Source organism: Myripristis murdjan, chromosome 1 (assembly GCF_902150065.1).
Source record: "Myripristis murdjan chromosome 1, fMyrMur1.1, whole genome shotgun sequence".
NCBI classification, from domain to species: domain Eukaryota; kingdom Metazoa; phylum Chordata; class Actinopteri; order Holocentriformes; family Holocentridae; genus Myripristis; species Myripristis murdjan.
In genome coordinates this window covers 14,120,219-14,135,952 of record NC_043980.1, presented here as the reverse complement: position 1 = coordinate 14,135,952, position 15,734 = coordinate 14,120,219, and the positions used below count along the sequence as shown (strand labels likewise).

Below are 15,734 nucleotides of genomic sequence, written 5' to 3'. Positions count from 1 at the left end.
CACTTACAGTCTGTGTGCACAGTGGTGACTGACCAAGAGGTGGGCAAACACACACACACACAGAAAAACAGGAAGAAACACAGGCTGTATTTGATTGTGGGCGCAATGTGTGTGCATGAAGGGTGTTTCTAAGGGCGTGTACAACCCTGTGACAGAGGCACAAGGAACTGTGCTGAAAGGAAATAGTAAAAATAATTAATGAAGGAAATAATGAGGCTATAGCGAGAGAGCGGGTGGTTCATGCAGCAAAATGGAGAACAAATTTATTGGTGTTCAGGAAAGGACGGGGGTTTCCAAAGCTACAGCTAAGGCTTCAGTCTGACAGCAACAGACAGGATGCAAGACGCAGGCACACACACACACACACACACACACACACACACACACACACACACACACACACACACACACACACACAGTCAACGGTCGAGATTAAACCGTCTCGACAAGGCTTTCTCATTACTCTTTACTGCTTCGATTTATTATCGGGGTCTGCCTTATCCCAGTCTCTGTCTGGGCAGGATTCAAACACATTCTCCTCACAAACTTGACTCAGTGTAAGGTATACAGACAGTTGTAGATGAAAACGGCCCCTGTGTAATCACTGCCAGCTACAAAATTCACTTTCAAAACCTTCAGAACTTCCAGAGCCAACCTTCACTGAACTACAAAGAATGACAAAAGAACAAAAAAGTGTTGATCTTTACAAGAAAGTGGGTAGGTAAATTGACTGCCGGGAATGGGAGGGTGTGTGTGTGTGTGTGTGTGTGTGTGTGTAAGCCTGTTGTTCCATCTGACCATAGAAGGCAGCGCTGCCATTTCTGCTGTATCACCGGTTGAGCGTTCGGTACACACACTGCATGCAGAGACAGGGAAAGAGAGAGGAGAAATTCAATCTCTTGTTGGAACACACACACACACACACACACACACACACACACACACCTCCCAGCATGCTGACAGCAGAGGCTCAGCCGAGTGCATGGGAGCTCAGTATTTTGGAATACAGGCCTCTCTATACGGCAGATCGCTGAATAGCTGCCTCAATCTCTTCACAGGAAGAGCCTTCCCATCTCTTTCGCTCTGACACACAAACACAACAACACAGTACATGAGTCCAGCTCTCTAGCAAAATGATCCGATATAATCTGATCTAAAAATGACACTGCAGAAAAAAAAAAAAAAATCACAACAGGGAGTTTGGCAGCTTGCACCAGGGTAAAACAACTGATAAACATCACCTCAGTGAAGGATGATGCAGCTTGTCAGCTATTATCAATGTCTGTGCAAAACAGCTATTGGATTATTGACTGTCTAAGCTGTGTCCCACTGGTTGTGAAGAGCCCTGGTGTGTTCAGATGGTAATTCCTTGTACTGGCACTGCTTGGTTTTGAATGTCACTTCTGCTTTGATGTAGAAACATGCTGGCATCTCAATTACTGAAAATTCGTGTTCGGTAAAATGTGCGGTGTCTCTTGAAGGTTAACTGATCTGTCAGCAAAACACATTTTCCTCTTATGTGAAATGTGATACAAAAGAGGTTGTATTTGAATTAAAACAATGAACAAGATTGGACTGTCCACTGTTTTTTTTTTTTTTTTTTTGCACGTAACTGTTCCTCCCATTCAATCACACAGATGAGGCATAGCTAAATTAATCAAACTGGAGATAACCGTTTACACAACACTCTCTAATCACTAGATGCATTCCTCAACAGGCGGTTATCCAGCTGACAGAATGAAAACACACACACACACACACACACACACACACACACACACAAAACACACACACACACACAAAAACAAAACAAAACAAAACAGGCCCATTTCTTGCAGGACACAGTGAGGGGAGGCGGGCAAGGACAGGCTAGCATTCTTTCTCACAGTCATTCACTGATGTATGACAACAAAAACAGAGGACACGCATAAACAGACAATCTCTCACTAACAATACAATGCAATCCAATTTTCTAGTTCCCAGTAAACATCACATTAAGTATACTTTTTCAGAGACTCACTTTCAGACCTTTGTTTTTAATGGGTCCATGGTGATTCCATGTGCTTTCTATTTTCAAATGCTATATTGTCCTTTTCTGATATTATGGGCAGTATAGACAATTTTACAATATAGACAAAGTTACAAGAGCACCCCTAAGGTTGACAAAAACGAACTTTGGGGGCAAACAAATGTCAGCGGTTTACTATCCATGACGTATCAAATTAAGTGCTCTAGGGCAATGAAAATGTAACATGTATAACAAGTGAAATGCCATTTAAAAAAAGAAATAAATAAACCAACATACAAACATAAAATGGATGTAATGGGGGGGAAAGCAGTGAAATAAGTTTTTTTTCTTGATGATGAATGAGAGCCGTGGCAGTTCTGGAAAGAAAATACCTCCCAGGAGACAGATGCTAGACAATAACTCATTCTCCATAGACATGTGGCTGATCAGAGGAAGCACTAAAGCATTAACGATCCGTTTCCGACTTCTGCTGTCAGCATCCTGTATAGTGGATGATGCATTTGTGCTACCTATGAGCACAAAAGCATCATCCAGGCCTTCGGCGTTGCACACAACCACTCTTCCGATCCTCCCCCCTTGGTGGCTTCTCTCGTGCAGTGGTGGGATGGGGTTATGATGTATGTATGTGTGCATGAAGGGTTGGGTTGGGTGTCGACGCTCCTCCCCCTCCACAGAGAATTAATCGCAGAAGATGGAAGAATGGCACTCCATGCACCTCATTATTTATAGACAAAGAAACACACTAATCCTCGATGCACAATGCTGATTGGCTGACTGCTCTTTGTCTGTCCAAATAACAATACCTGACCTGTCCTACAAAATGTGCACATATTGACTAACTAACTATAGTACTAAGTATACTTCATGATATTTCATCCTGACTGTGTTGTGTACATTGACAAATGCTAATAATATTGGCTATTCCTCTGTATAGGGTGACATATTCAAACTGGCTGGTTTCTGCCATATGTTCAGCCATGCACTATTTTTCCTCATGAGGAATACCTCAAACATAAGTGATGATCTGATCCGAGTGTTTTGCCTTATTCTTGAAAGACAGATGAGACTCCTAGCCAACCCTCCTCCCACCTTAACCTAAAGTGGTAGAATATACGCAGCTAGAAATAAATAAACTTTGCATGCATTTGTCAGTCATCATTGTTTTCTATTTATGTGAGCAGACTTGGAAAAAAACTATAGACAAGCTCTTAGCAAACCAGAGCTATTCATTATAATGAGATTGGTTTGGACTAGACGTTAAGCATGCAGCTAATTCTAATCAATTCCATAGGGGGCAATGAGCATGAGCTAAGTGATGCTAAATCACTCAATAAGGCTAAGAGGAGCAGGTGCTAAGTAAGGTTACAAGTTAAATAGACTAAGCCAGTTAGCCTTTAGAGGAATGGCAATCAAAATGAGATGGACTAGCGCCCACTGGCAAGGAAATTCCACAGGGAAGTGGGTTACAATCTGCCCCATACCTGGCGGGGCTTCAAACAAGCACTGGGCCAGGGACTGGTGCCATCAGGACAGGCTGTCAGTGGGGTAAACAAGACTCCACAGGGTGCTATGAAAGCGCAGGCAGGGCAGGGGTGAGAGTGTGTGTGTAAACAGATGTAATCAGAGAAGGAAAAAAAGCTAGAAAGAATTAAATTTAGACTTGAACTGAATGGCAGCAATTGTTTAAAAATCTGAAATCATGAATATCTCCATTTGTATAATATTAGGGTAGCATGAGGGGGCCGGGGGTGGGCAGACATGACGCCTGCCCCCACCTCCTCCGGCATGGTGCCGAGGTGGGGTAGGAGATTAGCTGGTGTCAGGGGATGGGGAGCAGCTGGCACTGGTAACTTCACCCAAAACACCCCACTGAAAGGCTGACCAGAGATAGATGATAGCCTGCAGAGAAACAGAGGGGTGGACACACAGTCAGGGCTACAGAGGAATGGAAAGGGACGAACCAAAGGTGGGTTGTGAAAAGAAATAAGGGCAGAAGAGAGCATGGCCAAGCAAAAAATAAATGGCTAGATGAACAGAAAGTGGAAACAGATGAATGAGGTATTGGTAGGGACGAGCCAGGGTGAAAGAAGAGGAACGACATGTGGAGGAGGAAAGGAAGGATAGATTGTGGGGCTGAGGAAGAGGGAAATGAGTGTAAGGAAAATGGTGGGGAGAGTGAGGGAATGAAGGCTACGAAATGGATATATACCAAAGAGAGGCGGAAGGTTGAGAGACACTGCAGAAATTAACACTACCACTGCTTCTATTTCAGATGTAATTACCTCCCCTAAAATCTGACTCTTTGGATTTATTTTTAGTTCAAGTTGCTGAAAATAAAGAACCAAAATGAGGGTGTCTGTAGAGGATGACTGGTTGACATCAGTTTTGCCGTATTAAACCCTGCAGGCTGCTGCTCTCCCGTGTAGCAGCCGACCAGCTTAACAACCAGGCAGATAGTCAATACAAAGCCGGGGAGCCTGGGGGCCAGATCATTTACCGTACATCCAAGTGGGCAGGGTGAGTCTAGGCTAGATGAGACTGATCCCACACCTCACCCACCAGCCCGTTTGGACAGCCATCCAAGTCCAAAGCCACACCCCTGAACTGTGACATACATAATCAATTACTGAATATACAAGAATGACTTACTCATGGGCATAAAGAGGCAGAGGAAAGGATGATAACAAGATATGCCCAACGCAAACACACACCCATATAGTCGCTGAACACAAACCTTGATCAGTGGCTGAATATATCAGAGTATATCGCACTGTTTCAGTACACACAGCCAGACTGGGGAAATGCAAGAAAGTTCAGAATAAAAAATAAACAATCTAATGTGATAGGCAAGGCATAGAGAAAAGTACGTTGTTGGGGTGGCATTCAAGGCTCCACCAAAGTGAGCTGACAAACAGACTGAAAATGCTGAATTACTCTTTCAATAATTACAGTGCTCAGGAGCCCAGCTTCACAATCCCAGACAAGCAGACTGAGTGCCTAAAATGCAACACTCGTGTCCACCACTTTATCCTAATGGGCAGGAGAGTGCCAGCCTCCCAACCGCAGTGACGAGAGTTACAGCGCCACGCCATCCCACCAGCCCTCAGGAGCACAGCCATAACACATGCTGCCAAACTGGAGTCTTGGACACAGGAGACACACAGGAAATCTAGCGGGTGAGCGATGAAATGTGGTCTGACCCTGTATGAGTGCCATCCTAAACAGATGTAGAGGAGCAGGCAGAAGTTGGGATTGGATTTCCATGGGTGCGGGACTGAGATTCAAACTGGTTGCAGGCTGTAAAAGCAGTCAACTTCCAAGCAGATGCAAATTCTCTCCGCAGTGCTGGGGTTGTACTTTCCATTCAGTTGCCCTGGTTTGGGGTGAGTTCTCAGGCAAGGGGCTGTGTCGAGGCTTTAACGGCGCCATCCATTGCAGATTGAAGTCCAATAACAGCTCATCTTGGTAGCTCTTTACTAAACCAAACTCTTTCGAGTGGAGGTCATTTCAACCAGTAAAATCTATGCAATGGTTGAATGCACAGATGAAAAAATGTCATGTCTGTGCACTTTTAACGGGATCAGTGTCACATGACCCAATATCTTTATTTATCATACTCATTACTGAGAGAAGTCAATTTGTATAAATGTGACACTGTCCTTTATTTTGTCCTGTTATTCTACTGGAGGATCTGCCCATTTTGGCTGTCTCAAATAAGCAGGTTTTTAGCCAAAAGATCCATTTTATAATGGACCATAAAAGTATCAAAGTCTGAGGGAATGCACATGGTGTTTCAGCTGTGTGGTGTGATTTAAGGCTTGTTGATAAAGCATATAATAGGCAGTGTGGCAGCTGATGAGGACGAGAGAGTGTTAATTGTCACGTACATCATGGGTTCACTATGCAGGATCATGGAGAATGGATTTGAACTCCTGACCCCAACATCCATAATCATCCTTTCAGAGCTGCTGCACTGAAGCACATGGACCAACACGGGGCAGAATAAACAGGAACGCATTATCAGCCAATATAAATCAAATCACTAACATACTATTCATAAAGGAGGGCATTTTCCTTTTTACAGGAGACATGGTCGCCAGCTGCTTTAATTTTACTTTTGCATATAAAATGAAATAAGTGATTGACAGGCTACGCAAGGTTGCCAAAACATAGCATACCTTGAGGCAACTGTTCAAATGAAAGCCCTCATTAAGTCAAAGACCAGGAGGTATTCCAGCTATTGAAGGTATTTAGGTGAAAATGCAGAACAGACATGTCATTCGTTCACAGCTGGTAGCGTCAAGTGGCTTGACATGTTTTACAGCATGTGGCATCCATTTCAAGCAGCCTGTGACAGTCATGGTCACCAAAATGTTGCAATGCCAACCACCTGCATGTCACGGACGGTCACGCCCAAAATAAACAACAACTGTAGCTGCCCCATTAGGCGCCAGACTCATTTCCTGACTCATGGCACACTTTGAAGTTCACTGGCCACAAGCTCATCTGCATTCCAAGACTGACAGAGAGGTTGAAGGAAAAGTCAATGGCATCTAATAGGACCTTGAACTTGAAGCCTAGTATATGACAGGAACATAAGAGGAGGATGATTGAGGTCTGATCGGACAGGACCTAAATGGCAAATACAATGCAATACAATATAGGACAATACAGTACTCTAACTGCTATATTATTTTCCTCTACCTGCTTATATTGCTCTGCCCTAGAATGTACCAGTAAATACTGGTTCCCAGAGAACCAGTATTTACTAGTACATTCAGAAAAGAACCAGAGAAGCTGATGTATTAAATCATTTTGCTGAGCTAACGTTACCATGTAGCAAACTGCCTTTACCTTTCAAATGCCGAGGCTCTTTATTGAAGTCTAAATAAATAAATAAAAAATTATTATGTAAAATTATTTTTTCAAAGAATTTGAACTTTTTGCAAAAATGGAAAAAGCAGCTTTGTTTCTTACTCTGGGCTTTTGGTATCTGATGTTAGCCTTGGGTTAAATCTCCAAAATGATGTGGTATGTTAGCCCGGTACTGGTGCTGACAGCAGTGTTGGTGCATCCCCAGTGTACTGCATACAGCCAGCCCATTCAGGCCCTTCAGAAATAAATCAACTTTGCCAGAATAATGTTTGCAGTTTCCACTTTCCAACCACCTTATCTCACTCTCCTGAGCTCTGTCAAGGTTATAGGAAGCCCTGAATCAAGGGAACTATTTTAAGCCTCCACTCCGGCGGGCTTCAGGCTTAGGAAGAGGAAAGGGAAGCAGAGGTGTGGACAGGGGAAACGGCTGCACAGAATAAAAACAAAGTGTCCCTGTAATAAGCCCATGGAGCTTGAGTGAGGGCGTGTGTGTTTGAGCGAGAGAAACCGTGTGTGTCATTCACACATGGTTTCACACCCTTCCACAGATAACCTCCTCAGCAGCAATTCACACCACAACAGCAGCAGCAGGAGCTGTTTTGGAGGAGGTCAGACACTCCCCATTGCGAGACGGCATGTCAAATACCCATTTGAAGCCAAGAGGGAGAGTCACTGCACCCCCACCCAACTCCCAACACTCCCCATCCAAAATGCTCTGATTATGTAATGTGGATTTGGGCCAAAACCCGGATGACAAACAGCATCCCCCATATCACTGGGATCTGCAGACGGAGTCGCCTGATCGTCTGCCCCCGAGCTCTCTGTCTTTCTCCTGTTCTCGTTCTGCTCTGCCAAATCAACAGTGAGATCACTCCATGCGCATAGGTGTAAATATGAAAACTGAGACTGATAGGAATCTTGGGAAACAACATCAAGCACAGACATCTGCAGACTTGGTTGAGCATGCAAGAAGCCTTGCTCGGGGTGCGAGCTGCTAGGCTACTTCAGAGCTTTACACGTCAGCATCAAATATAGTTTATGATAGTCAAATTTTATTCATATGAAGTCATTTCATTATCAACTTACATACAAAAACATTTGTCCAAGACAGACGTCCTGTGGTCATAACATTCATGTGATACTGATCCACCATCATCCTTTTTTCTTGCAGTAAGGCAAGAAAAAAAAGGAAAATTGGCAACTGTCTCATCCTTTTATGTGATTTTATTGATCAACACTGTAAACGTGCGTTTTGGAGCAGCCATGCAAAAGACACATCATCCCTTAGTTTGGAGAGATTTTGTTCGAGGCCCACATGATTTGTTTACGATTATGAACTGTAGCCAACACTGAAGGCAGACTGGTATAGGACATACGGCCAGTTTCAACACCCCGCCCCCCTCTTACTCCCCCACCATCATTGTGCAATATTTCCAAACATCTTGGTGAAATTTAACTGTTTCTCATGCCGCTGGAGGTCTCGCCCCGCACCTCTAGGTGGTCCCAGGACCCCACATCGGGAGCCAGTGTTTATAAGGGCCCGGGGTGGTTTTGCATGCCACAATTAAAGCTTTAAAAATTACATTTTATTGTCAGAAACAACTAGGACCAACACAAGGACCCCGGGAGACAACCACAACACATGCAAAGTTCTCCCTGGTTCAGGCTGCCAGAGGCCGACCTCACCTCACAGAACAAAAGACGAGTGAGCCCGGGCAGCTTGCAGGGAGACACACCAAGACAGAAAAAAAAAAAAAAACAGTCAATAAATTGAACCGATAGCCTACAACCAGCGTGGTGTCGGCTGTAGCCAGGCTGCTCCAGACGAGTTTGGTAGGCTACTACTCTGCGCCCAGATACATCGCTTTTCGAGAGGAAACGCACGCTAAAACCACCGCCCAATCGCTCCGTGCGATGCCAAACATCCATCATCACATCCAACCACAAACTGGCCACTCGGCATTACAAAGAGGGCGTATGGCGTAAACGCAAATATTTCTGGGTAATTTTAAAAGACGGATACGATGCGCGACAATGCACATAAAAAAAAAATAAATAAATAAAAATAGCCTGTATAACCATTGGACGCCTGCAGCTTCAGTGTAACCAAACGTTAAACCAGAGAAGCTGATGTATTAAATCATTTCGCTGAGCTAACGTTACAATGTAGCAAACTGCCTTTACCTTTCAAACGCCGAGGCTCTTTCTTGAAGTCTCCCAGAGAAACAAACAGTCCCTCCCTCTCGGCTGTGAAAACGAGCAAATTGCACTGAATATGTCGACAGAGCCGTAAATTTCAGTGGACTAACAATAGAGCCGCGCAGTCAGCGACGGCCGTCGTCCTGTGTTCCCCTTCCCTCCACGTTTGAGCAGCGGTAGGCGGCGGCAGGCTGCTCCGCTTCTTGAAGGATGGACCCGGGGGGGGAGTGACCGAGCAGTCGGGGTGGAAATTGAATTGAAGGGAAGAAGCGTGGTAAGAGAAAAAAAGAGCAAATTATTCACGCTACGGTCCAATCAAAAGCGCGGACTGGTGGTTATGCAAAGCAGCTGTGACGTCAAATTCAAACCAACCTGTGTCCTTGGGTGCAAGGGGTCCCAAGCTGAGGCGCTGGGACCACCCAGAGGAACTGTGAGGGCAAACTTCCAATGCACAGAGGTGGCGTTTAATTTCTCTCCTCAAAGAAGAGATGATAGAGTGCTGTTAAAGCTTTCATCGTATATAGCAGCTTTCTTAAATAACATCCTTTTCGGCGTATAGGAAGGAGAACATATGCTGTTAATGTAGCGTACAGAAATGAAAAATAAGCAAAGAACAATAAAACGTGCAAAATAAGAGTGATAGATGAATAAACAGATAAATAAATAAATAAATAAATCCTTTCCAACTCACAGTATTTTGGCATAATGTCACAGATTTGGAGCATTAAAAAAAAACAAAAGGTAGTCTGTTCACTTTGCCTCTGTTTTATGAATCAGAATCTGATGATCTCGACTTGGAACACACTCCTTCAGGTATCCTGATATGTGCTGAACTGCTTATGACTTCAAAACAGATAAAACAGCCCTAAAATAAATTCCTAAAGAGACAGGAAACCAGTGCAGTGTTAACAGCTGGGATACTGGACATGTTGACTTCCAGCTTTCTGTTGAAGTGTGTGTGTGTGTGTGTGTGTGTGTGTGTGTGTGTGTGTGTGTGTGTGTGTGTGTGTGTGTGTGTGTGTGTGTGTGGAGGCATTTTCTGGATGTGTTGTTTGGTTTGGGGTTGTTGTTCATTGAGAAAGAAGTTCCAACACTCTCTTCAGGCAAACATTAAAAATGAATGTAGATAGTTTAAAAAAACCAAACATAAGCAACCAAATTGCACAAAAACATGATTTCTGCTGGCATTGGAGCTGCTTTAATGTAGGATTTTGAATTGGAAGTGCAGTGAACTTAAAGCATTTGTTGTTTTCTCATTGATTTTCCTGGAGAAAGGTGCAATGAGTGAATACAGATGACCCGGTCCTCCTATCAACCTCAAAAGAGGGTTTCAAGGGGAAACTTCATGACTTCTGCCATATTTAGGGAAAAAAAGAAAACAAAAAATAATGGTTTTCCAAAAACAGTCCATTCGCAGAAAACAACTTCACAATTGGATAAAAAGCAGCTGAACATACAGCAGATTAAAATTACTTTGGCATTACGTTAATTTCAAAGGTCAAGCTCAATGAGGCTGTAAATGCAATGGAAAGTCAAAAAATCAATAATCAAGCCCATGCTATTATGTGGCAGTGAAATCTGGTGATCAAAAACAAAACAAGATAAAAAAAAAAAAAAAAAAAAAATGGGACAAATACCCAGTTGAGACCCTGCATACAGAGCCCTGCAAATCAGCACCTCGAGTGCACAGAAATGCTCCAAACTCTGCATGCGGGGCAGAATTAGGTCAGTACCTCCTCATAATCACAATTCCTAAAAAAACATCAAATTTTATAACCATTTAAAAAACAGCAATCCCTATTCTTCTAATTATAAAGTACTCCAGAGGCAGTGAATAAACAAGAAAATGAGTCTCCTCTGCCAGCTGATTCTGGAGCTCACATCAACGAAAATGACAAAACACCAAGACAGCCCTCAGTTTATCTGGCCAAACCAAATTATTACCAAAAAAAAAAAAAAAAAAAAAAAATGTTGGAATGAACTAATAAAATCCCAAAGTAAATTGGAAACATACTCAGCTTTTAAAAAAAGAACTCAAGCTTGCAGAATGTCTAATTGTGAGTGAACCCAAACTGAGAAAACCCTCGAGTGGCGACACAGGCAGAGCTGCTGCTGCATTCACTCTGAACCGCAGGGCGTGTTTCCTTTTGCACTGCACAAAATCCACCTTTCCTAAATTTCTCCATAGCTTTGGAAATATTTCACAAAATGATGTAATCCAACTAATTTTTGGAGAAAGTGTAGTGAGTAGGCCACATTAGCTGTGAAATAAATTCTCCACATGACATAATTCAAGGACAGAACGAATTGAAAACTTAACAACATTTGTCATGAGATAAACTGTATAGACTGATGTATCTAATTTGTGACTGGTGTATCTAATTTCTCAATACATTAACTGTTTAGGTGGACGTATTTAATTTTTCAGTTAGAATTGTTTAGATGTCATTAGATTCTCCTTTATCATTTGTGTTGTCACCATTTTTAAACTTTGATTTGTATTTGAATGTAATCGAATGTGTAACGAAGACTGCACTGTACATTTCATCCTATATCTAGTGTAATAAACTGATAAATCAAGGGAAATACTAAGAAATTGATTATATTACTGATAATTTAGAGCAGCTGTTCTCAACCTGGGGTCCGGGGCCCCCAAGGGGTCCCCAGAAAAAAGGGGAATATTTTAATTTAACTTTTATTTCACTGAGTAGAAGTTAGTCCAATGAGAGAATGTATAAGAATGACTATGTTGTTCATAGGTCTCACACTTGTCACCGATAATCTACCAATCTGCAGTACAGACAGTTATGGAAAAACTAAATATTATCAGATGGGGATCTCTGAGACTGTCTTATCAAATAGAGGTCCACAGCCTGATGTGCATCAATTTTGGTGATCCTTGACGCCAAAAAGGTTGAGAACCACTGATTTAGAGTGTGTGTGATATCTTGGTGTGTCTGTTTTGAGCGTATATGGATATGTTGTGTACTGTGTGTGCTGTGTACTGTTACATGTTAACTGTGTTCTCTCGAATGCCCAAGATGAATTTCTCTCAAGAGACACAATAAAGGCTAAATTAATAGAATCATATTCAACAGCAAAAACGCTCTCTAATGGGGGCCCTTTCAAGGAAGCCATAATAAATGGGAGGTTCAGGTCTAATGTATTTCTGCTTGGGGGGTCTTGACATGAAAAATAATCGGGAACATCAATTCTAATGCAGACCCAAGGAGAGTCCAGAGTCCTTGAGGGTGTTCACATGGAAATGAAGAAAAGTTTAATTTGATCACTAACAAGAAAATCATTGTTTTCATCATTGGTTTCACTGTCCTCACTGTTATTTTACCACCAGAGACAGGCATGTGATCCTGTACCAACACACACAACAACAAAAACTTATCAAATAGGGGTCACTGATCTGATGTGCCTCCACTTGGGGTCCCTGACATGAAAAGTTTGGGATCTCTGCTGTATTAATAACCCTGACACTCAAGATGCATGCCATCTTCTTCTCCGATGTCCTTACATATCCTCTGTGCATGAAAGAAGTTAAAGAAATCAAGCCAAATGGATAATATTTTTCCTACTGTAGAATGAAAAGTGTTTTGGCTTACTGGGAATTGGAATGAAAAGCATGCCTGGGTAAAATTCATTAGACTATCACTGTGAATGATGAAAGTTCACATAAAAACATCTCTTGCAAATTTACTGTACTTATACATATTTGTGGTGGAAAAACACAGTAATAGTGATAAAAGTGTCCACTTGCCTATGGTACAGCTTCACAATAGCTGTGAGTTGAATGCCTCTCTTGAATGCTGTTGCTTTGAGCTGCAGCTGCGGGCTTCACAATAGAAATCAATGAAAGGGGGGATATACAAAGAGTATTGGGACTCACAGAAAGAGAGGGAGTGAATGGGTTAAGACATCTGACATCAAGAATTTTTTTGCTCTCCAATTAAACTGAAAAACAAAGAGAGAGAATGGAGGCATTTAAGAGAAGCAGCTTTGGACAAAGAGAAATGAAACTGACACAGAAAGAAGGAATGAAAGCTGGCCAGAAGACATCAACCACTGACTCTTGTCAGTACACACTTTCTCCCATGTTGTGTGTGGAAGAAAGAGTTGGTGTGGTATAATGAGGAGTAAGTGTGTGTGTGTGTGTGTGTGTGTGTGTGAGTGCATGAGTCATGCAGCCCATCGGTCTCAGCTCCTCACTAGACTCTGGCAGCTGTTTCATCAGCAGCCTGTCAGCCTTTCCAGTCTGCAGGGGCCCTGTGCCAAGGAGGGGGGAAAACCCAGAACTCTCCAAATGGTTCCCTGATTCAACTGAAACTTGCTGTCAGAAGGGAAACTGAAGGCAAAATCAATGTGCTACGGTGTCACACAACAGGCCAGAAGTTTAACATTTGTACCTAGCCTTCATAAAACAGCCTGACGTATTGACTTAGCTCCCATTAACCAAAGAAATACATTCAGTGTGTTAACGCAAATCTTCTTACACCATTTAGTGAGAAGTGAGAAGTTTAGTGGTGTGCTCCTTGAACCTGGTTCCTGTTTGTGGAGCCACTAGCACTGATGGAAAGAGCATAATGGGAATTGAACTTCTGTAAAAATCAACTAAAGCAAAAGTAAAAATGAGCAGATTTAAAAGTTGCTCAGTTACTTTTCAGAAGTGATATCTTTAATGGATGCATTTTTCCTTCTGAAAGCATACAAGCACAGAATTAAAACAAGATCATTTTAATTGGAAAAATGTGGAAATGACAAAAAGCGCACCAACAAAGAAAAGACAGATTGCTCTTCTCACTGACTGTTCACTGTGAAAAGGCTCCACACTTTGTCAGCTCATGATGATCCAGTTTCTGATGCTCATGGAGAGCCAACACAATGTGTACTCCGCAACAGATGTGATTTAAAGCTAAGTACAGCTAAGCACACTCCGTCAGCAAAAATGTACAAAGTAAAATATTCAACAAAGTACATGTGTACAGAAAAGCAACATGAAGGTAACTAATACTTCCATCCCTGTCCACTAGAGGTACACCCGTGAGCCATTTTGGAGTTTTTATTCCAATAAACCAGGTGCTGATGACATCCATCATTGTATCTCTGAGCAATGAAAACTACTAAATCCCCTCGCATCCTGCCCACCCATTTCATACCGCTTAGTAATGTTGTTACACAAGGGTGTGGCGCAGCACTGAGCTCTATTAGAAAGTCTTAACAGAAGTGGGATACGCTGATAATCTAAAGGCCTTTCAAACACACACTTTGCGTCTTTTAAATCCCTGCTCTGGTCTCACCCATCTGCCCAAACACCAGACTTCACACGCACCTTACACTGCGGGACAGCTGCACACACTGCCTGTGGCGCAAAACACACTCAGCAAGGCCACACACAGATAGAAGTGGAAGGACAAACAGACTGGCACACACACACACACACACACATCGAACACCACAAACTCAGGCGCTTGCAGGTCCAGTGACAGTGGAGCCATTCATTCATTAGATATGAGATGGGAAAGAGGAAACTGATTAGTGCTGCTGCTCCTGCACACCGGTGCTTTTTCCTCTGAGCTGCTTTGTGAATATTAAAGGCTCTGAAGTACAAACATCCAGTCCCCGCTGAATAACCGGAGGAGCACATTTCATTACAACAGGTGAGATCAAAATGGCATTAACAAAGAGCCACGCCTGGCATCAGCACTTTGAAACGCCGGATAGTCGAGGAGCGGCTTCAGAGGCAAAACGTTACCTCAGGGCTTTCATCGTGCATCAAAGACAAGGCCATTGAGAAAAAGCAGACCAACACACACTCACTTAAAAAAGACAAAATAAATAAATGAGAAGAAAACATTGTACTATCTAGGCGTCTCTACTCTGAACAAGCACATAAAACAGTTTCTATGAGGTAGACAATTAACTACATCTCTGTTTAAGCAAAGCCATTTCTTTAGTGTGGATGTAACTCCCTCTGTTTTACTTTCTCATATCAGGATTTTACTTTTTTAATTGTTTTATTTATTAATTGCTTTTTATTGTGCATTTTAGTCTTATATGCTATCATGTTTTCTTGCATTCTGGTGAGATTTTCTTATTTTTCAGAAGTTTGTAACCATGTTTTCCAAAGTGCTATGATAAAATTTAATGTTAGATCACTAAGACAGGCATAAACCAGGAGCACACCATGCTGAGAATAAGTAGGCAGAGCTGTATGTAGTGTGTGATATTATTTTCAATGAGAAGAAGGCAGGGATGTGCTGCATCAGCTGCCAAATGTTGCCTGCGAAGCTCCATTACCAGGAAATGAGCTCACCGTATCAGAGCGTCCTCACAAAGGACATCCAAAATTTTAATTTCCTTTCTCTGAGTGCTCTGTGCTGCAGCTTGTCAACCGATGAAGGGCACATGTTGACGAGAGCCGGGTTTGTGGTGGGAGACTGTTGTTGAGGCTAGACTGAAGGGTGAGTTTGTAACCGCTAGATATTATTCAGATTTTCTCCCCAATTCTCCAGCCACCTTTTTCATCTGCCAGCATAGCAAAGGTCTGACATCAACTCCCATTTCCTTTAAAACAATATTGTCTGGGTCAAAAAAACAAGCCTGAATCACTAGCCCCCTCTGC

General features: G+C 42.6%; 1 protein-coding gene across 1 annotated transcript in view; it reads right to left on the bottom strand.

Moving 5' to 3' along the window:
• Positions 1–9,314, bottom strand: part of LOC115358793 (mucin-5AC-like) — a 28,593-nt gene extending 19,279 nt beyond the window's left edge. Inside the window, exon 1 of the mRNA XM_030050813.1 lies at positions 9,089–9,314. The gene's annotated coding sequence lies outside the window, so the exon portion shown is untranslated. The remainder of the gene's footprint in view (positions 1–9,088) is intronic.
• Positions 9,315–15,734: the final 6,420 nt, after the last annotated feature.